This window comes from Ursus arctos, unplaced genomic scaffold (assembly GCF_023065955.2).
Source record: "Ursus arctos isolate Adak ecotype North America unplaced genomic scaffold, UrsArc2.0 scaffold_12, whole genome shotgun sequence".
Classification (NCBI taxonomy): domain Eukaryota; kingdom Metazoa; phylum Chordata; class Mammalia; order Carnivora; family Ursidae; genus Ursus; species Ursus arctos.
In genome coordinates this window covers 36,931,917-36,956,455 of record NW_026622786.1, presented here as the reverse complement: position 1 = coordinate 36,956,455, position 24,539 = coordinate 36,931,917, and the positions used below count along the sequence as shown (strand labels likewise).

Sequence of the window (24,539 nt, the reverse complement as noted above, 5' to 3'; positions counted from 1 at the left end):
CTGTTCAAAATGATTAATAGCTGGGGATTTCATAAAATTATAGCCTGAGATGGTAGATCAATTCTTGTATGAAGGGTAGCTGGAAGAAATTATGACCAGATATATCATGACTTTTAGGAGAAATAAACAAAATGGAAGACACACACACACAGAGATAAAAAGAGAGATGGTGGAGGGAGGATGGGAGAGATACAGATGCTCATTATCACATTCTTTGTAATAATGGAAAGAGAAATAACCTAAAGGCCTATCAAGAGAGAAACAGCTAAGTAAAATATGGTGTATTTGAAAAAAGTAACTTTCAAAAAGATATGTAAAACATGATACCATTCTGGTATATTTTTTAAAAAAATAGTAGTATGTATGTTTTCTGTGGAACTATGTGAATGTAAAGTACAAAAAAGAGATTTGAGGGCTATACACAAATTTAGAATAGTGGTTGCCTCTAGGGAGCCAAGCAGAGAAGTCAGGATGAGGATAGAAATCAGGGCCTTTAGTATTGTATGTAATTCAAATTTATTCAAAATTAAAAATGGCTTAATTTTTTTTAAGTATAAACAGAAAAATGGACTTGATGCAAATATTCCAAATTATCAATCATAATATTTCTGGGTGGTGGGAATAAGAATGAGAAACGAAACCAAAATCTAAGAACAAATATAAAAGAGCCATCTTTCTTTTTGGTTACGTAATATAAAGGTTTTTTTAAAAAAAAAAAAAAGTAAAAGTGAAAAAAAAAAAAGTTTGAAAAATCGCAGTGATAACCCTGTGAGCCCAAAGCAGACCTGACAGCAACAATACCGGAACAACAGCTTACCATTAAGGTCACTGACCTTTGGAACAGAGCATCAGTGACTACAACAGGAAAACCTAGGATTCTGCCTAGAAACAGAGGGGACTTAGTGTTTGTGCTATTTTATTGGCAGGGGCCATAATATTATTAGTGAACTGTCCAGATTATAGTATTTTGAGCATTGTATAGCCACATGTCCACACTTACGATCCTCTATTTCTTATTAAACAGTTAATCTTGCTTATAAAATTTGATATTTTTCAAACCACTTACATTATTCATTTCTTCAACTGAGGAAAGTGGGAACTCACTTCTGTCACTACCTAGCAGCTCTTAAAATTCATTTACTTATAGAAAATAGTTGCTTTTTACAAAAAGTGGAATAATCCAAAACATACTTGTTTTCAGAGTATATATTAAATGAGTTTCGTTCAGTTGCAAGAAGTAGAAACCCAATTGAAACTGATTGAAATGCAAAGAGAATCAATTTTCTAAAGTAATTTGAAAGTTCAAGTGATGAAACTGGCTTTAGGAATTGTGGTATCCACGACCTTAAATGATGTTATTAGATTTATCTGTCTCTCTTTTTATGTCTTACAGTATTGATACATTTTTTTTTTTTTAATGGTCAGAACCTGGAGCTGGAAGCCGCTGAAATACTGACTCCGGGAAACGTTATTTCCGTGATCTGTGCTTGCCATCAGAAACTTTACCCTCCCATTTTTACCTTCCAAGTATCACTGAAGTGCATTTAATGAAGAGAGCTTTATTTGCGTCCAAACTTTAGGAAGTCCAGGAAATATATTTTATAGCTTTCCAGTCTCTCCTACTATTATAGAATGGAAAGGATGTTGAATGAGCCAATTTGCAACATCCAACACAGTTCACTCCTTTGGCTGCTTATCACCTATGTGCACCCTTTACTGATGTTTCTATACAACAATGGCAACCACAATATACTACACCTAATTTAATATTGCTATCCTTCATATAAATGAAAACACAAACGTCTACAAAGGGAGAGACTCAAAATGCTATCAGCTCTTGTATCAACCTGTGGATTATACTCATTTCAGCCATTAATATCACAGTGATTTTCTGCTGTCTCGGACCTAAATTATAAAGTTAATCACTACTATCACACCTTATATGAAATTATTGGGGGAAGGGCAGAAGGAAATTGATGTGTTTATATATACAGTCACATTCATATGCACACACATAGCAGAGCAAATTAGTATTTATGGGTACCTGCTACAGTCCTTGTTTTGTCTGGAAGTTGTTATTACATACATAACCTCTCCACTGTTCATCCTATGTTCTATCTGCCAGTATATGAGTTAGAAGGGGTTCTATTTTAGGAGAGTGGTTTAGATCATCATTCTTGAGTTACTGAGAACTTGATAGTGTTTCCTATAATGGAATGCTGAGGTAACTCATGTGTTTTTCATCACTCAATATGGAAATTACAAGAAGACACCCCACAAGATCTGCTAGGATCTAGTCCTATTCTTCTCTGCCTGCATTTTGTAGCAAGAACCTATGTGTCAGTGATAACCAGGATTAATCATCCAAACGAAAATAATAACTCCCCTTTTTGCTTGTTATTGTAGTGCAATAAGGAGACCAGAATACCCAGGTGGCACTCTTAGCTTCTAGTTCTAGGGGTTCAATGTTATGTCTTCTTAGTAGAAGTATCCCTTTCATGGGTACTAAGATTTCTAAATCATCCAAAGTCACAGGGACAGGAAGCAAACATTCTTCAAATGAATAATTAAATGTGATACTATATTTCATTAATTCTAGGATACATATTTTTCTTGTACATTAATGTCTCTGAAATTTAGGATGCTTCCTACACTTGATGGTATCCTGTAGTTACTATCTGTCAGGCAGTACTGGTGACATATTTGTCATTGTCTGTGCATGCACAACATCAGAATAGATGTATTGGAAGAAAATCTAGGAGGTGGTAGTAGAGCACTTCAAGAAATATTGCATGAACAATATTTTTGATGTCATAAAAGACAGTAATTGTATAAAAACACACAATAATGACTGTGAGTCAAAAAATGATTCTACAGTTCGAATATACATGTGAAGGAGTTTTAGGAATTCCTTTATCAGTTTTTTGGTTTATATGTTTTTTCATTTTATATGTGCACAAATGATGTAAGATAGAAAGTTATGACAAAATAGGTTTAAAGTAGTTCTAAAGAAAAACAAAAATTGTAACTAATAAAGCATTATCTCCTCATAGTTTAATTTCTGCACTTTTTTTCTTTTTTCTTTCTTAGTGGTAAATAAAATAATAATGATTCTTAACAACTGGATAGTCTTAGATTCGATGAAATAGTGAGGTCTGCCACTTCTACCTCTATCCTCTGGTTCTCACTTCTCTGTTTTTTGTGGTTGAAGAAACACCACTATGACAGATTTCCTTCATATATAAGATTTCAGAACATTTCAGGTTTTCCTGACAATAATTAATCTTAAGTAATTTTTGAATTAATATTAATCAGTTTGTCTTCAACAGCCTCATTGTACTGGCTATTATGAGTTTTATGTATTTCTGTCAGTGTTCATATTTTGTGTTAAACAGCAAGATTTTTTTTAAATTTAAATTCAGTTTATTAACATATATTATTGGTTTCAGAGGTAATGGTCAGTGATTCATCAGTCTATATAATACCCAGTGCTCATTATATCATGTGCCCTCCTTAATGCCCATCACCCAGTTACCCTATTCTCCCACTCCCCTCCCCTCTAGCAACCCTCAGTTTGTTTCCTATGATTAAGAGTCTCTTATGGTTTGCCTCCCTCTCCAATTTCGTCTTGTTTTATTTTTTCCTCTTTTCCTCTATGATCCTCTGTTTTGTTTCTTAAATTGCACACACAAGTGAGATCATATGATAATCGTCTTTTTCTGATTGACTTATTTTGCTTAGCATAATACCCTCTAGTTCCATCCACGTCATTGCAGATGGCAAGATTTCATTGTTTTGATGGCTGAGTAGTATTTCATTTTGTAAATATACCATATCTTCTTTATCCATTCATCTGTCAATGGACATCTGGGCTATTTCCATAATTTGGCTATTGTGGACATTGCTGCTGTAAACAATGGGATGTAGGTGCCCCTTCGGATCACTATATTTGTATCTTTTGGCTAAATACCCAGTAGTGCAACTGCTGGGTTGTAGAGTAGCTCTGTTTTCAACTTCTTGAGGAACCTCCATACTGTTTTCCAGAGTGACTGCACCAGCTTGCATTCCCAGCAACTGTATAAGAGGGTTCCCCTTTCTCCATAACCTTGCCAACATCTGTTGTGCCCTAACTTGTTAATTTTAGCCATTCTGACTAGTGTAAGGTGGTATCTCATTGTGGTTTTGATTTGTATTTCCCTGATGCCAAGTGATGTTGAGCATTTTGTATGTATCTGTTGGCCATTTGGATGTCTTTGGAGAAATGTCTGTTCCTGTCTTCTGCCCATTTCTTGATTGGATTATTCTTTGGGTGTTGAGTTTGATAAGTTCTTTATAGATTTTGGATACTAGCCCTTTATCTGATAAGACATTAACAGCAAGAAATTTAAAAACCTTTTTCTAACATGTTCATATTTCTCTTCATTAATTTAATTATGAAACAAAGTAGCCTATTCATTTTCTTTTTAATAACTTGGTGTTTTGGGGGCGCCGGGGTGGCACAGTCGTTAAGCGTCTGCCTTCGGCTCAGGGCGTGATCCCAGTGTTCTGGGATCGAGCCCCACATCGGGCTCCTCCGCTAGGAGCCTGCTTCTTCCTCTCCCACTCCCCCTGCTTGTGTTCCCTCTCTCGTTGGCTGTCTCTCTCTCTGTCAAATAAATAAATAAATAAAATATTAAAAAAAAAACAACAACTTAGTGTTTTTGTGTGACCTAGAAAATTTTTGTTGTGTCACTTTTCTAAATAAAAATAATTTTTATTGATTTTGTGGCTCTTTTTCATCTGTTTCATATTCCATTATGTTTCTATCTAAATATTATCTTGGTCCTTTAATACATAAATTTAAAGATGAAAAAGGAGGTACTCTCTTCATGTATGTTCAAGTCATGGGTCTATAATTTCTTCTTCATTGAAAAATCCCCAAACTTTTCCCCAGTTGCAGCTAAAATGGCATATACCTACATCAATTTCCCCTTAACAAATTCTCTAAACTGCCTGCAACCACTTCCTTAACACCTGACATAATGGAAAGTATGAAGAGGTAAAGTTGGAATGAAAGGAGACAGGAGTTTTAACCAATTGCAGTTTAAAATATCGCACTTTTTGCAATTACAAAAGCATATATTCTTGGGAACACAATGCTAGAATCTGTCCCAGGGATTTAGAATTTTCCCCTGCACCTGAGGGTTCCTATAATCCAAGTATCTTTAGCTTGGCAGGTAATCTGTCATGGATCTTGGATTTCAGTTCTCTTTATGAGGGAATGCCTCTCTTCTGGCTGGCCACTTATGACTCCCTTGTCTACACGCCTTTCCCTCGGGTCCCCAAGACATAAACACATTTTTCCGGCCATTGCAAGGGAAGCTCCCTCTCTGTGCTATTTTACTCTGCCCCTGGGCCTAACTAGGTTCATTTACCATAGTATCTACATTCGGTAAATTTGGTAAGTCCCCTGAAACCGTCCCTAACTCCTGTGGACTTAGAGGATAGAAGATAGGTCACATCTCTGAGTGGTTCCCCAGAAGCCCCTTATTTGATTTGAGGTGAGGGTGAAACACCACCTCTGCTACATGGTGTTGCCTAACTTATAACTCAGTACACAACAGTTCTTTCCGTGACTCTTCTACTTCTGCCTCTGTTGTAAATTGGTTAATGTTGGCAGATCTGGTTTTATGATCTCTTAGTTTGAATGGGTGGCTTTGTCCCTGTTTGAGAGTAATTAGTACCTCTTCCTTTGTGTTCAGTTTGGAGAGGCTGGTCACTTGATGGAAAACTAAAGAGAACCATTTTAATACCAATTGGTGTCTTAGGTATCTACTGAATTGCTTTTGGCCCTCAATTTTCACCTGGAAATCCTGTACTGAACTGAGCAAAAGTTTTTGAGGGCTTATGTATTCTAGGCTCTTCAATAGGTACCAGGAATAAAAAAATAAACAGATCCCATAGTGAACATTCAAATGTAATATGAAGAATAATATGGTTAATCTGCCATATATTAAGTGATAGGGTTTTTTTTTTTTTAAGATTTATTTACTTATTTTAGAGATAGCATGAGTAGGTGGAGAGGCAGAGGGAGAAGGAAAGAGAAAATCCTCAAGCAGACTCCCCGTCGAGCAGGGGAGGCTAATGCAGGTCTGGACGCTGAGATCATGACCTGAGCTGAAATCCAGTTACTGAACCGACTGAGCCACCCAGGTGCCCCTTAAGCCATAGTTTCTAAACCCCACTTGAAAAACTCAATATAGGAACAACTGTTTCTTTAAAGTTATATGAGATTTTACAAGAGATTTGGCTTTGCCATATTAACTATGAATGAATTTAAGAAATTATATTACGTAATACATTTACGAGTAAATTTTCATTAAATTATTAGTGAAATCAAATGTGATATTGGAATATTGTAGCAGACTTTGAAGGACTTCATTTTTTCACTGAGTTTGGTAAATAGGGAAGATTTATCAGAGAAGGTAAATGGGGGATTAGTTTCTAATGTGGTTTATATGGGAATTTTATAGTTTATTTGTATACATGAAATGATGCTCTTTTATATCTCTAGTACATAAAATTTTTGTGTTAGGGTCGAAAATTGTGAGTTGCTTTTTGTATACTGCTAAAACCTTAGGTGATGAAAGTAAAAGATTTCTCTGGATTTGTATGTGAAACCTAAATGGCCCCATTCTGCCACCTTCTGGCTGACTTCATATCTTCTAGTGGTATGAACTAAGACGCATCCAACTGTTCCTGCCATCGTTGGCACCATATCAATATTTTGGGGCCTGGGAGATTTCAAATGGGGTCAGTTTAAGCTGTAACATAGTTCTAGTGCCCTAGGCTCACATTTATTTCTTAGTTCTAAACTGTGTCCAAGTTTATTGGTATGTGATACCACATTATGATGTGAGGGGTTGTTTACCTTTAACAGTATGTAGTTATAACTACTTTTGGCTTTTCCTCAATATTAATAGCTATTACTTGAAATAAAGACATATCAAGTTTGTTAGATATTTATCACAGTCACAATAAGAAAATTATTTGGAGAGTGATATAGAAATGGAGGTTACTGAAATCACTGCTAAGTTCTTAGAAACTAGTGTTAGGTTCCATAATCACTTACCAGAGCTCCAAATAAAAGGAGAAACCACATGCATGTTAATGAAATCTTAGAACTTCCTTGGTTTTATGACTCTTTAGTGTTTTTTCATTTATTCAAAAAAGATTTTGGTAAAGGTTTAAAACTTGAAAATATATTTGAAATAAGTATGATATACTTTTTAAGTAGAAGGAATTATAGGTTATTGCAATTTTGTGACCTTTTACAACATGCTTTACCTCTCTGTACCTCTGGAAAATGGGATAATTATTCATCTTAAAGGTATGTTGTTGTAAGAAGTATATACATTAGTTACTTAATGCAAATGCTTGCAACAGTGTCTGACATGTAATAAGTAAGCATTATCATCAGTCTTACAACATTCAGAATATATTTCATATTCTTATATATTTTTTAAGTAAGTAGACTCCAAAATATCCTGGACAATGTTTTACATTTTCTTACAGTTTTATATCCAATGTTAAATTTGAATAGAGAAGTTGAAGATAGTGGAAACACATAGTCCTCTAAAGTAGTGTAGAAATATATGTGGTATACTGGGGCCTATCTTTGTATGACTTATATTTGACTTGAGAAACCTAAAATTATTTCATCAAAGAGCTAAAGAGCTATGGTATCTCTTAAAAATGAATCAGTTCAAAAACATTTCTTGAATGCTTACTATGTGGTCACCATTGTTTTAGATTCTAGAGGTAGAAGCTCACAAGAAGAGTTAAAAGTCTAAGCATGTAATTATTGTACACTGTGGTCAGTACAATAATGTGGGTGTTAATGTATTTTAGGAGTTAGAACTGAGGCAATAACATTGAAATAAACTTTGGGTAACAAGTAGGAATTTGCCAGGAGAAACTCATTCTACCTAAATGGAATTTTTATGCTTAATACTTTGACTACTGGTTCATCTGCACATCCCCACATTTTGTATTAGTAATATTATACTTTCTTTCATATCCAGAATTCTTTGTCACACATCACCTAAAGAATGAGATTTTCAAGTGTTTGTATTTTAGTAGGGAAGATATGGTTTCCATTATGGTAATTCTGGGTAAAAGTAAACTGTGTTTTTCTGGGTGGACATTTGCAATGTTGTTATCTGAGCCTGTAGCCCCCTACATTCACTTCCTCATTCTGTGGAGACAGACCTATCACACGGACAGTCCAGAGGCCTGAGTTTGCCCTTATCTATACTGATGAGGACTCTCATTTGAGTGAAAGGAGTGATAAATACATTCATGCAGTGGTAGTGGAAGTTGAAGGGATAAGTTTTATCTTCTTCACTTCTGTATCAAGGATTTAGAAAGTCCCTCCATGGAGATTTACCTGGCCATTATCTTGGCTAGTGAGTCAGTAGTGAGTCAATGGAAGATTCTCATCAACATAAAGGACTATAAGGGGTAGAGAGATGGAGAGAGTGCCTGCATCAACAATGAGTAGAAGCCAGATATTTTCAATTTCATATATTTAGCATTCTGGAAATAAAATGCCACTTTCCCCACCCCCATCATCTTATTACATTTAAGTCTTGTATCAGTTTTCTCTTGCTGCCATAACAAATTACCATAAATATAGTGGTTTAAAACAATGCCCATTTATTATCCCACAACTTTTTAGGTCATGGTTCTGTTAGGCTCTTATCTGGAGTTTCTGGGGAAGAATCTACTTTTAGGGTCATTAGTATTTTGGGCAGAATTCATTTCCTTGTGGTTACACGACTGAGGTCTCTGTTTCCCTGATGGCTGTCATTTGGGGGCCGTCCACAGCTCCTAGAGGCCTTTCTCTGGTTTTTGCACATGGACTCTAATATCTCAGAGCCAGTAATGGTGTGTTGAATCCTTTTCATGCTTAGAACCTGACAGCTCCTTGCCATGGCTCTCTTCTGCTTCAACTAGAGAAAGGCTCTGCTTTTAAGAGCTAATATGATTAGATCAGTCCCACCTAGGTAATCCATAAGAATCTATTTGAAGGTCATTAATTAGTAACCTTAATTACATCTGCAAAGTCTCTTTAGGCATGCATTATAACATATTTACAGGATCCCTTGTTTCACTTTCAAGTATGGTTTTGAACCAAAGTTAAGATTGTATGTGCAAAGGCAATAGAGTTAAGAAAGGGCATGCTGTATTCAAGAAATGGCAGTTAAGTTAGCATTATTATTGTTTGAGATATAAATTGGTAAAATGGAGCTAAACGGAAGCCTGCTTGAGGTTGGCAAATGTCCTTGATTACTGTGCTAAGGGTTTAGATTTTTGTAGGCCATGGGAAGTCACTTGGGTTTATTTTTCTTTGGAATGACATAGAATTGTGTTTTAGTAATATGACAAATATGAGAGTCAGAACTAAGACATTGGGAGTTTAGAGAAAAGAGTGCCTTTTCTCCAAATCTCTGGTATGTATATCACAGTTTCACAGTCACCACCGAGAGGGAGATTTATTTAATATTTTAAGTAAATACAAACCATTCTTTTTTCCCTTGGTTAACCAGAAATATAAAACACTTGGTAAGATAATTGTAAAATAAAATTTATAATGCAGTAATGTGTTCCAGACTCCAATCCAGCTCTTTTTGAAGTTTCCAGTTTGATGTCTAATATGTCCGACAAAACCTTTCTTTATTACAACATGCTTCTAACCTATTCTTCACTCTTCCCCCATCTTAGTAATTGGCATCACTATTTACCCAGATGCTCCAGCAAAAAACATTGGTATTATTTTTGATGACTTTCATTTATTCATTCTCCAGTTTCAATCTGTCAGCAGATTTCCCTGTTTCTCCAAAATATATAAATGAAATCTGTCCATTTCTCTGTCTCTCTCACCACAATCTCAGTGTAAGCGGCAACCATCTCTTGCCTGGACTTTGCAGTAGTCTCAGTTATTTTCCCTGCTTCCACTCTTACTCTCATCTTACACAGACCATTTCTCAATCCATTCTCTGCCTAGTAGTCCTGTTGTTTCTGTCCATTCTTCTGTCAGGGTCTTCCATTGACTCTTTCTTCTTCCTGGATTAGTCTTTTTCCATTAGCCTTTGATTTTCTCCTTTTCTTTATACTTCAGGTCTTCACAACTCAAAGTAAAGCAATGTTCCTCAGACATCTTTGATCACCCTACATAAAATAATCATCTCCCTGCAAGTTACACTCTATCATATCTTCTCTTATTTCCTTCTTCACATTTCTTAATCTGAAAAGGGGAGTGACGGGAGGGTAGAGCATGTCATATTTATTCTTACCTATAGCCTTCATTTATATAGATTGATCTTCTTAAATTGCTCTTTTCACTTTTTCTGGTCTATATAAATTCTGCTTTTCCTCCAAGACCCTTCTCAAGTTTTACATATTCCATTCCATTTTCCTCAGTACCTAGTATACACTGAACTCCCCTTTCTATTCTTTATGGTCTTTTGGTGCTTTAAAGTCCCTTTAGCGTTTTTAAAGTCCCTTAAATAGAAAATACTAATAGTCAGGGATGTTAAAATTCTAAATGGTCAGTCTTTGTTTTTGTATTTGCTGTGGTGTCTTCCATATAGAACAAGTGGCTAGAGTTCCTTAATATGTAAGTTCTTTGACAAGTTCGTTTGGGTTAATATATCAGTAAGGTTACTTTGTTAAAAAATTATTATCTCAAGCCATAACAGATTAAGTATATAGAAAATTTTGCCTCCATTCTATGGCTGTATATTTAGTTATATGTCATATAAATCTTCAGTTATTACCTATAGGAAATATTACTAGCTTTTATTTGACTTTTAAATTTCGTGGGTAGTTACTCTTAAATAATTATTTTATATTCTCTATAATTCAACACTTGGACATTATGGATACTCAGTACAAATTTGTGATTATATATTCTCTGTTTCTTTGTGGATTAGGTAAAAAAAAATCCAGGTCCATTGGAATATGTTCTTAAGTTCTCTGGAATGTAACTTACCTAAGCTAACTACATGAGTGCGTTACACCAATATCAAAAATATTTTCTGAGAAGTTAATAAAACTAATTCATTTTTGGAAATATCTGCCATTTTTCCAAGGAATAAAATATTCACTAGTAGAATTTTACTGATTCAAGACATGAGCAATGTGTCCTAGTTGAGTGAATGTAGGGAAATGGAAAAAAAATTCACTGTGTTTATTATCCAAGATACATTATAAAATGTGTACTTTTGCACATCAGATGAAGATAAATAAGGGAGGAAAACCAAAGAAAATAGTGATTCATCAAATAAAATATGAAAAACAGTTGCATTTAATGGATTTAAACATACCATTAGTAAGCATGATAATTTCCCTATGTCCCTTAAAAATACCTGTAAGACATTGTGTCAGGAATTCTAAACCCTTTATTTGTTGGAAAAATAAAAACTGATAACAAAAATGTTGTACTGTAGAACTCCTCAGGAGGTATACTCAACTGTGTCAGTATTTTAAAAACTCAGTCTTTCCAGGAAAGAATGAAGTTAATTTACCTGTTAGTATTACTAATAGTTGCATTTAATTAGGTAAACAGTGTGGGTTCAGAACAATTAATTATTTGCCATAACTGTTTATTCTTGATTCATTACTGAACCAGTTTTTGTCACTGACTACAATATAAATGAGAATTTTGTGAGTTTTTTTCTTTTTGTTTTTCTTATAATTGATAGCTGCACACAGCAAATTTAGTTCTTATTCCTTGTTGGACTCTGACTTTGGAAAAGTTACTATAATAATACATTCAATTATCTATATTAACCATTTTCCTGTTTGGGGATTTACAGTTTTGTTTTGATAATACTGCAGTGAATACATTTTATGCTTTGAATTAAATTTATTATTTCCTATTATTATATCATAAAATTATATTAAAGATGAATATATGTTCAATGAGAATTGTTTATTTAAAGAAACTGATTTGCAAAATTTTTCATTATACAAAAAAAAAAGGAAGAAAAAAGAATGGTTTTGCCTAGGACTCTTCAAAATCTAATGTATTTTTCATTAAAATTATTTCTATAGTATAGGTACACCATCTGCTAAAAAAACACAACTTTATACAACGTGTTTTGACATACAGTATGGGACACAGAGAACTGATACCTTTCATATTTTAAGACTAATATTCCCTTGACGTCGAATAAACTTCTATTTCTTTTTTGATGTGGAATAATACTATCTTTGTATCTTATATCAATTTATCTTATTCCTTAATAAGCAAAGTTATAAACTTTTTAGGTTGTTATACTTTGAGATTTTTTACTATATGATAAGTTAGGCATTAAGGAGAGTGTAAGGATGAAAAATATGGAGTATGATTATGAAAATTTATTTATATATTTGAAAATATATCATTTTGCCAAGTGTGAAGCAGTTAATTCTGTATTAATGATAGCACCATCTTTGTTATTGGTAATAATCTTGTAGGAGGCAGGAAAGGTAATCATTGTGAAATATGCCCAAAGCATTCTTCAGTAATGGTCTACTTTCTGGGGGAAAAGATATCGCCAGAGCCCTATCTAGTTTGGGGAGGCCATCCCTCCTATTCCAGCCCCCTCTAGGCTTCCTCTCTCAAGAGGGAGAAAAGCTGTATCATGGAGAAACACCTGTGAAGGACACAGCCCAGAGAAACAGGCCAAATAAGAAATTGAGATTTAATTCTAAAATTATAGAATGCTTTTCCTTCCCCACACCATACCCCCATACCAAAACCAGCTATGCAAATATACAGATATATAACAGGAATCCAGTATAATAACAGTGAAATACAGCTGAAAGAGGCATGGACTCTGAAAGAGAAGTACTGAGGGAAGCCCAGAATCAATATGGGACACAAAACAAAGATAATGCAGGAACTGGAAGCTTCTGACACCTATAACAAACATCAGACACAGCACACCTCCTGGCCAGATTAACAGATCCACATAGTAAATGATTATTTACCTCTGTTCCTATTTCCCTATGCCAAATGGTGAACTTTCAAAAAAAAGTTAGAAGACTTGCCTAAAGTCAAGAAAAAACAGTGTGAAAGACAAAGCACCAGAAACAGACTGAAATGATGGAATTATCAGATAGGGAATTTAAAATAACTGATTAATATGTTAAGAACTCTAATGGAAATAGTAGACAATATGCAAGAAAACTTGAGTATTGTAAGCAGAGAGAAACTCTAAGGAAGTATCAGTAGCAAGTGCTAGAAATAAAAAACACTAACAAATAAATGCCTTTGATGAGCTCATCAACAGAATGGACACAGCTGAGGAAAGAATCAGTGAGGTTGAAGATAGATCAATAGGAATTGCCTAAACTGAAATGCAAAGAGAAAAAAGAATTGAGAGAAAAAACCCAGAACTGAACATCAATAACTATGGGACAGTTTTTTAAAGTGTAATATATGCATAATTGGAATACCAGAAGAAGGGGAAAGAACAGAAGAAATATTTGAAGTAATAATGGCAGGGAATGTTACAAAATTAATGACAGACACCAAAACACAGGCCCAGGAAGCTTAGAAAATACCAAGCAAAATAAATATCAAAATAACTACATCTAGGCACATCATATTCAAACTGCAGAAAACCAAAAGCTATGAAAATCTTGAAACAAGCCGTAAATAATTCCAATTAGAGGAATTATGACAGCCTTCTCATCACCCAGTAAATAAGAAGAGTATGGAGTAAAATATTTAAGAGTTGAAAGAAAAAAAGCCACTAACCTATAATTCTGTATCCATCGAAATTATTCTTAAAAAGTGAAAGAGAAAGTCTCCTTCAAAGAAACAAAAACTAAGGGTATGTATTGTCAGCAGATTTGTCCCATAAGAAAAGATAAAAGAAGTTCTTCGGGGAGAAGAAAAATTATATAGGTTAGAAATTTGGATGTACATAAAGAAAGGAAAAGCATAATATAAGAAAAAGAAAGATAAAATATTTTTTATTCATGGATCTAAAATATAACTATTTAAAGTAATAGTAACAAGGTACTGGGTGGTTATGGAATATGGATAAATGAGATGAAGGACAGCAGTGTCTATAAGGAATAGGAGAAAGGATTGGGAATACTGTTATAAAGTATCCCCACTACAAGTGAACCAGTATACTGCTATTTAAGGGTGGGCTGCGATTAGTTAAAAATGTATATTGCAGGGCACCTGGCTGGCTCAGTTAGTAGAACATGTAACTCTTGATCTCAGGGTTGTAAGTTCAAGCTCCACATTGGGTGTAGAGCTTAGTTTTAAAAATATATACTGCAAACACTGGAACAACCACTAAAATTTTTCTGAAAAGAAGAATAATTGATATGTTAACAGAGTAGATTAAATATAATAATATAAAATGTTCATTAAAATCAGAAGAGACAGAAAAGTAGGGGGAAAACATGTGCAATGGGTAGAAAACAGTTACAAATATGGTAGATATTAATATAATTATGATAATAGTCACTTTAAATGTGAATGGTTTAAATACACTAATTAAGAGACAGATTTTGTCAGAGTGGATAAAAAAATAAGATCCTTATATTTAAAAAGGTGCAGCTATGTGTTATCTGTAAGAAACCCAACTTAAATATAAAAAACTAGATAAAAAATAAAGAGATGGAGAAAGATAAACCACACTATCACTAACTAAAAGGAAGCTGGAGTAACTATATTAATTTCAGACAAAGTAGATTTCAGAACAAGGAAAATTATAAGGGATAAAAAGGGACATTACATAATGATTTGGTGGTCAATTCTGCAAGAATTCTTAACAATCCTAAATATTGCACTTAACAAGAGTGTCAAAATACATGAGGCGAAAACTGATAGAATTGAAAGGAGATATAGAAAAAAACACTGTAGTTGGAGACTTTAACACCCCTCTTAAGCAGAAAATCAGTAAGTATGTAGATGATTGAACAACACTATCAGTCAACTTGATCTAATTAACATTTATAGAATATTCCATTCAACCACATCAGAATATACATTCTTCTCCAGCTTGTATGGAGCATTTGCCAAGATAGATCACATTCTGGGCCATAAACCTCACCTTACCATGTTTGAAAAAAAATAGTACAAAGTACTATGCAAAGTATATTCTCAGATCACAGTGGAATTAAACTAGAAACTGATAACAGAAATTAAGCTGGAAAAATCCCAAATATAGAAATTAATTAAAGAATGTACTTTTAAATAACACACGGGTTAAAGATGAAGTCTCAAGAAATTTTAAAATAATTTAAATGATAATGAAAATACAATTTATCACAATTGTGGGGATTTAGCAAAAGCAGTGCTTAGCAGGCAGCTTATAACCTTAAATACAGGAAACCTTAAATACAGGAAAAGAAGAAACATCTAAAATCAGTAACATGAGTTTCTACCTTAGGAAAGTAGGGAAAAAAAAATTTAAGCCCAATGCAAGCTGAAGAAAGAAATAATACAGAGCAGAAATTGAATACAGGAAAACAATGAGAAAAAAGTGTTTTTAAAAGTTTGTTACAGGGAAAAATCAATAATCAATAAAATTGATAAATAGCTAGTGAGCCTGATTTAAAAAAAAAAGATGAAGAGCCCAAATTACCAATATCAGAAATGAAAGCTTGATAATCACTATAGCCCCTATGGGATTAAAAGGGAATAAAAGAATACTATGAAAAATTCTAGGCCCACAAATTGATGGCTCTGATAAAATGGGCCAGTTTCTTGAAGGACATAGATTATCAAAACTGACACAAGGAGAAATAGGTAATCTGAATAGATCTGTATCTATTAAAACTGAATCAATAATTTGAAAGTTAATAATTAAGAAATAGTTTCTGAAAAAGCATCAGGATCAGATGAATTCACTAGTGAATTCTACCAGGTAAAACTCAATTACAAGATAACAAACAGGAGTGCCTGGGTGGTTCAGTTGGTTAAGCATCTGACTCTTGATTTCAGCTCAGATCATGATCTCAGGTTTGTGAGGTCAAGCCCCACATCAAGCTCCACGCTGGGCATGGAGCCTGCTTAACATTCTCTCTCTCCCTCTGCCCTTCCTCCCTGCTGCTCACACTATCTCTCTCTAAAAAAAGAAAAAAAAATCCAATTAAATAGTGGGCAAAAGATCTGAACAGACATCTCACTAAAGATAATGATGGTAAATAAGCATATGAGAAGCTGCTCAACACCATTGTCACTAGGGAATTGCAAATGAAAATAACAATAACATACTACTATACATCTTTTAGAATGACTAAAGTAAAGACATACAGAAAACTGCCAATTTCTAATAAGGATGCAGAACAGCAGGAACTCTCGTCATTGGTGGTGGTAATAAAAAATGGTACAGCCCATTGGAAGACATTTTGGCAATTTCTTGCAAAGCTAAACATCGTCTTACCATACATTCCAGCAGTCACACTGCTAGGAATTTAATTTACTACACTGATTTTAAAACTATGTCCACACAAAAACCTGCACATGAAAATTTACAGCTTCTATTCATAATTGCCAAAAACTGGAAGCAACCATGGTCCTTCAATAGGTGAATCAATAAACAGACTGATATATCCATATGATAGTTTATTATTCAGTGATAAAAGAAATAAGCCATAAAGCCACAGAAAGACATGCATGAATTTTAAATGCATAATGCTAAGTGGTAGAAGCAGTCTGAAAAGTCTTCATGGGGTATGACTCCCAATTTTGACACCATGGAAAAGGCAAAACTCTAACAATGGGGAAAGTTCAGTCGGTACCAAGGATTGGGGAAGCACAGGATATTTACAAAGGTGATAAACTATTCTATATGATAATGTAATTGTGGTTACATGACATTATGCATTTGTCCAAACCCATAGTGCCTCAGTACAAAGTAAATCTTAACGTATGTAATTTTTTAAATATATGTAATTTTTAAAAACATCATTTAGAAAGTTGGGGGATCCCAGAATGAAATTCAGACTGTGACAAAACAATCTAACTGTATTATAAACTTATGAAACTACCTTACTGAAGATGAGGCAAAAGGTGCTGACCTAAGTAAATTTGGAAATAAGTGAAATCTGCAAGAGTAGAGGCAAAAGAAACTGCATCGTAGTGTACTCTAGTTGATAAAGCTGTTTCCCGTGGGGATAAAGTTATTAAATGTACCAGGTTAACAATTCTGATATTGCCACATGTGTATACTGAAATTGAACAAGTAAGTAAATGAATGATGGATGGTGGAAGCCAGGTTTCTCACTGTTGGAGTGGGAGTTTTCAAGTAAGCAAGGAGAGGGAGTAAAATGAATCAGGCAGTAATGAATTAGAGTTGGAGATACTAGGAGGAACTCATCTTTACCTCATTATAGACCAGATAATTACATGTAGAAATAGTTACAGATATGGGTATATGCCCATTTGTATACACATATATTTCTTTGGTCCATCAGCTGAGAAGACCTACAGGCAACAACACTCCAGGAGCAACAAGCTCACCTAGTTCCCAGATCTTGGTTTCTAATACCGTTCTCCAGTAAAAGAAACTAGGGCTTTTTGGAGAAATGGTTAATTCTAGGATTGGGGCAGGAAGTATACAAAATGAGCATGGGCCATTTTGTAGTGTTAAAAAGTAAGTGTTCAAACATATATGCATGTGTGCACATGCAAACATATGATTGTGTATCAAAAGGACATAGGAGGCAATTGAAAGAGTTTTCAATGGCCAAAGCTTGAATAATCTGAGCAAAAAAATAAATAACATAGTATTGAATTATAGCTCAAAATATAAACTAAATATTCATGAGTCCATACTGAATGTAAATAAATGATTGAATGAATAAATCAGGGAGAAGAGACACATTGCCCAGGCAGAGGAATTCCACTCTGTCTTCAAGGAATTAGAGTATAACTCCCCATTCTTTAAGTGTGCACTGGGTATAGTGACTTCATTCCAACAAGTACAGTATGGAATGAGGGGGAAGGGAGTAACTACAGTGGAGGCACTTGAAAAATACTACCTACACCAGGTGATGAAGGACAGCATCCACAGTGATAAGTCATGTTGATAGTATATATCTTTGATATGATGTGATATAAATGACACTTTACTTCTCTTTACTCTCTTCTACTGGGGAGTAGCCCATTACCCCAGCTAATCATGAAAAACAAGCAAACGAACAAACAAACAAAACCCAAAAATACAATACCCAAACTGAGGAACACTCTACTAAATGTAATGTAGTATCCTGGATGGGATCCTGGAAGAGGAAAAGGACATTAGATTAAAGCTAAGGAAATCTGCATAAACTATGGAATTTGGTTAACAATAATGTATCAACATTGGCTCATTAATTGTACAAATTTACCATACTAATGTGAGATTAATTGTTGAAGTGGTGTTGGGATATGGCAACCCTATAGTATCTTTGCAATTTTTCTGTAAATTTCAAACGGTTCTAAAATTAAAAGTTTATTTTACCAAAAAGTTCCATTTTATGTAGGTCTTAAAATGCAAATTATCTATTTTGTCAAGAAGTATCAAGTTGCTGGGGATTTAGAATGGAAAGATGGAAAGATTATGAAGAGGCATGAGAAAAATTCATTATCTTGATTCTGGTTATGGTTTCATAGTTGTATTTATATGTAAAAGCATCAAATTCCACACTTTAAATATTTGCAGTTTTGTATGTCAGTTATATTCATGAAAGCTTTTTTAACAAATAGGGAACAAACAGAAAAGAAATAACAAAACAATAGACCTAAAGCCAATTATATCAGTAATTACAGCAAATGTAAATGATTTAAGCAAGTCTCAGCTACGTGTTGTAACAAGAAGCCAACTTTAAATATACTGATATAGTGTTTAAAAGCAAAAGAATAGGGGGAAAGATATACCATACAAACACTATTCAGCAAAATTTGTGTTGGCTGTATTAATATTATACAAAGTCTACTTCAAGAAAATTAGCCAGGATTAAAAGGGGACATATGTGCTGAAAGTGTTCATTTGGTAAGGAGACAAAACAATCCTAAATATATAGGTATGTAAAAACAGAGCTTCAAAACACATGAAGCTAAATAAATATAACTGAAAAGAGAGAAACAGAAAAATCTACAAAGTTGAAGGCTTCTGTAATCTCTCAGTACTCTATAGAACAATTAAACCAAAAATTTGAAAGAATATAGAAGATTAGAACAACAAAATCAAATTGACTTAACTGATATTTATGATATACTTAAAAACTATAGAAGACACTCTTCAAATGTCCATGGAACATTCACCACCAAAGACCATATTCTCAGTTATAAGACAACACTTAAAAAGTTTAAAAGAATTAAAAATCAAGTTCTCTGACCATAATGGAATTAATTAGAAATCAATAACGGAGGGGTACCTGGGTGGCTCAGTCAGTTAAGCCTCTGACTCTTGGTTTCAGCTCAGGTCATGATCTCTGGGTCATGAGATACAGCCTCCATCTGGCTCTGCTCTCAGCAAAGAGTCTGCTTGGGATTCTCTCCCTCTCCCTCCCCTGTGCCCCTGCCCCCACTTGTGCACTTGCTCTCTCTAAAATAAAGAAATAAATAAAATCATAAAAAAAAAAGAAATCAATAACAAAGATATCAGGGAAAATTCTCAGATACTTGGAAATTTAAATGACACACTTCTAAATAATCTTCATCAAAGATAAAGTCTTAAGAGAAATTAGAAAATATTTTTAATTGAATGAGAATGAAAATTCAATATGTTAAAATTTGTGAGTTACACTTAAATCATTGTTCAGAGGGAAATTTATAGAGTTGAGTTCATATATTAGAGAAGAAGAAAAGTCTTAATATAATTATCTAAGTTTTTACCTTATGAAATTAGAAAAAGAGCAAAATAAACCCCCAAAAAGTAGAAGGAAAGAAAAAATAGCAGGAATCAGTAAAATTGAAAACAGAAAGATAGAGAAAATCAATGAAAACAAGAGGTGGTTGTTTGAAAAAATACATAGAGTCCTTTAGCCAAATTTACCAAAAAAAGGAAAGTAGGCAAATTACCACTATCAGAAACAAAAGAGGGGATGTAACTACAGATGCCACAGAAATTAAAAGGGTAATAAGGTGAGATTAGAAATAACTCTATTCACACTGATTTGACAACTTAGTTGAAATAGACCATTTTGTGAAAAACAAACTACCAGTATTCACTGGAGATGAAATAGACAACTGAATAGTACCGTATTGTTGAAGAAATTTAGTTGGTATTTGTAACCTTTCAAAAAAGAACTCCTGGTCCAGATAGTTTTCCTGACAAATTCTACCAAATATATAGCACTTTTCTGCAGTCTCTTCCAGAAAATAGAAAACAGAACACCTCTCAACATACTTTATGAGATCATCCTTAACCTGTTGTCAAAATCATTCAAAAATCATAATGAAAAGAAAATTTGAAAATATTATTTCTGGGGTGCCTGGGTGGCTCAGTTGTTAAGCGTCTGCCTTCGGCTCAGGGTGTGATCCCTGCATTCTGGGATCGAGCCCTGCGTTGGGCTCCCTGCTCAGCTCTCCCACTCCCCCTGCTTGTGTTCCCTCTCCCACTCCCCCTGCTTGTGTTCCCTCTCTTGCTGCCTCTCTGTCAAATAAATAAATAAAATCTTAAAAAAAAAGAAGAAGAAAAGAATATTTCTTGTAAACATACACAAAGTTCTCAAAAAGTATTAGTAAAGTGAATCCAGCAATATATAAAAAGAATAGTACACCAAGACCAAGAGGTGGTTATCCTGGGGATTCAAGACTGGTTCAGTATTTGAAAATTAATCAATAACTGTAATCTATTATATTAGCAGACTAAAGAAGTAAAACCATATGATCATACCAATAGATGGTGAAAAAGCATTAGGTAAAATTCAACATCCCTCTAAGATAAAAAAAATACCCAGTTACCTAGGAGTACAAAGGAAATTCCTTATCTCCATAAGGGGCAATGACAAAAAATGTCCACAGCTGACATCATAATAAATGATGAAAAACTACATGCTTTCTTTCTAAGATTGGGAATAGGGCAAGGATGTCTATCTTGATACTCTTGTTCAACATTATTACTAAAAGTCCTAGAAATAAAACAAACTATATCTGTTCAAAGATAACATGGTTGCCTACATAGAAAATCCTAATAAATCTACAAAAAAAAAAAAAAAGACTCCTAAAACGAATAAGTGTGCTTAGCAAGGTTGCAATATACAAGGTTAAAATATAAAAATAAGTCATATTTCTGTATACTAGCAATAAACAATTGTAAACATTTTTTAAAGTACCATTTACAATAACTCCAATTTAAAAAAAATAATATGTAGGTATAACTCTTAACAAAATCCTTGCAGGATCTTTATGCTCAAGACTATAAAACACTGATGAAAAAAAATCAAAGACCCAAGTAAATGAAGAGATACACTATGATCATGGATTGAAAGACTCAATATATTGAAATGTCCTTTCTCTCAATAAACACAATAAAGTCCCAGCAAGGTTATTTTTGTAGACATGGACAATCTTAAAATATATATGGAAAGGTTAAAGAACTCTTATACTCAAAACAAGAAAGAAAAAAATATTGGAACATTTACACTATCAGATTTAAGACTTAATAGAAAGCTATAGTAACCAACACAGTACAGTATTGATGAAAGAACTGGTACATACAAATCAGTGGGACAGGATAGAGTCTAGAATAGACCCAGACAAATATTGTTAACTGATTTTTGACAAAGGTGCAAAGGCAATTCAATTGTGAATGGTTATATAAATTATGGTAAATCCATGCAATGGAATACTATTCAGCAGTAAAAAATGAGTAAACTATTGATACAACATGGATGAGCCTCAATTGTAAATGCTGTACTAAATGAAAGAAGCAAGTCTTAAAAGGTTGAATCCATTTATAAAAGATATGAATCCATTTAAAACATTTTGTAAAAAGTAAAACCATTACCCTAAAACCTTTATTTGAATAGTAGGGGTCATGGTCATATTATTTGCCCTCTACTTGGAACAAATACATCATTTATGTATCAAATATGCTTCCATGTTTTTCTTTTCTTTAACCTTGAAACTCTAAAGTACATAGTTATTCTTGGCCTTGGCATGATTGTGGACCTAAAGGTAGACAATGAAGTCACATGGCCATAAGGTGACCGACCATCTGAATGGAAACATTCAGATTCTTAGACTCTGAACAGTATATCCAAGAACTTATTGTTCTTTTATTCCCCCTCCTACTGTTCTTTTATTCCCACTTCCCCATCCTTTTTTTTTTTTTTTTTTTTTTTTTTTTTTTAGATTTCATTTATTCATTTGAGACAGAGAGAGCACAAGCAGGGGGAGCGGCTGGCAGAGGGAGAGGGAGAAGCAGGCTCCCCTCGGAGCAGGGAACCCGATGTGGGGCTCAATCCCAGGACCCTGAGATCATGACCTGAGCCAAAGACAGATGCTTAACCGAACTGACGGAGCCACCTAGGCAACCCCCACTTCCCCATCCTTACTCGAAAAATACTGCATTGAAAAAATCTTTACTTCCCTTGTTAATCACTGTTGTGCAGTACAAAGGAGCTTTGATCTAGGAGCCAGAAGACTTTGGGCAAGTCACTTAATGTTTTTAAGTTTATTTTCTCATCTTAAAGTAGAGATAATAACACCTGTCCTGCCTACTTCATTTGTAAAGACCTGATGAGCCAATGGAAACTCCCATTTGAATGTTGTAATTGGTAAATGTAAGCTTTCACTACTATTACTAAATATAAGGAAAAAAAACCGTGTTTTGTGGTATCTTATGGTAATCACAGGAGATTCAAGTCTACAAATTGTTATAATCTCAAAAATTAATGCAGAATGAATAATAAGGACTTCATAATTTCAAAGTTGATTACTCTGGTTTTATTATCATACATTATTTAATTAAATTATTAATAGAGTATAAAATATGCTATTACACCAAATTTGGAGTACAGGGCTAGACATCTTAGTACAAATTAAAGTTCTGTAAATACCCTCAGGATGAATAACAAGCAATATACTTCTTAAGGTTAATTTCAATTATGAAGGAAGGAATTCAGTTTTAGTAAAAGCTGTAGTTGTTTCCTTCTAGCAGTAGATGCCAGTAGAGTTCTTCTTTTTAATAAAAATCAAATTGCCTAAGTACTTCCATAGCAACAACTTCCTGGTCACATTACCATATATAGAAACATTGCTCTGCAGACTAAAGATTCTACTTTCTATAAGGACTTTGTAACAAATGGAAACAGTTTTATTGGAAAAAAAAAAAAAAAAGTCCAGGTTTCAAATGTAGGGTTTTCACTCACCTAGTGAGGCTTACTTCCTCCTCCTCCTCCTTCTTCTACTTACTTTGCTGCTAAGTCTTATGCATTGTTTTAAATAAATTAATCTTAGTGTTCTAGTTAGGAATCTGGAATATCTGTACTAAGCGTGAGCAACATTGAATATGCCTGGCTAAACATGTTAAAAATGAATATGGTGGGGCTGAAATGTTAGGATTAGTTCATGCATTTGGCAAGGGAATACCATGAGTGTAATATTTTGGGAAGGTTAATGTGTCAGAGATGAGTGATTGAAAGAAATGACTGGAAGCAGGGAAAACAAGTTATTTTAGAACTCCACATTTGCACGTTATAAAAATGAAACCCAAAGAATGAACAAAATTTAGTAACTGAATATAGAGAAAAAGAGTTCAATGACATTGCATAAATAAAATTAAAACATTTTCAAGTATTTGATGATTTTATTTAAACCTGTAATTTGTTAAAAATGAATGCTTTCTTCAACATATTTTTTGAGTATGTAATACATGAATTACATTTATGAATTCAAGTAATGTATTTTGAGACATAAATTTATAAACAGCAAGTTTTAACACAAAAGTTTAAATCAGTGGAGAAAGGAGAGAGCAATTTATTTTCCAGGAAATATGTGGGAAAATTCAGTGAAGATGTGATAGTTGGAGTGAGCCTCAAGGATGATAGAATTTCTCCCAAGACAGCAAGACAGAGAATTAAGGAATTTCATCCACTTCTGTCCTTATATAGTCCTTCCATGCTCTGTAGAGGTTTATTAAAGATTGCAGACACTTGTTCAGTGTCTGTTTTGTGTAAAGCACTGTCAGATGTTAATAAGAAATTATTCTTATACACACACACACACAGAAAGCTACAAATTTTAAAATCTTAGTATTATAGATACTGTTCCCTCTTTGGTTATATTGATTTTTTTTTTATTACACAAAACAAAATGTACACAAAGGAGCTATTACTTGGCAAAATTCATAAGTCAATTTTGTGTGTGTGTGTTGTCCTAAATTGGTTATATTATTGTTCCAATTTATTCTATTTATTATTATTGTTCCTATTCTATTTGTCAATCAGTTGGCAGGAAATCTGGACTAAGATATTTTTTAGGTAGATCCTCTCTCCCAAGGAGAAAAGCACATAGATTTCTCATCCTTTAATTAGTGTCAAAAGGCAAG

At 33.8% G+C, this 24,539-nt stretch overlaps 1 protein-coding gene across 1 annotated transcript in view; it reads left to right on the top strand.

Moving 5' to 3' along the window:
* Window positions 1-24,539, top strand: part of PRKACB (protein kinase cAMP-activated catalytic subunit beta) — a 123,571-nt gene that overhangs the window by 32,821 nt on the left and 66,211 nt on the right. The gene's annotated exons all lie outside the window — the stretch shown is intronic.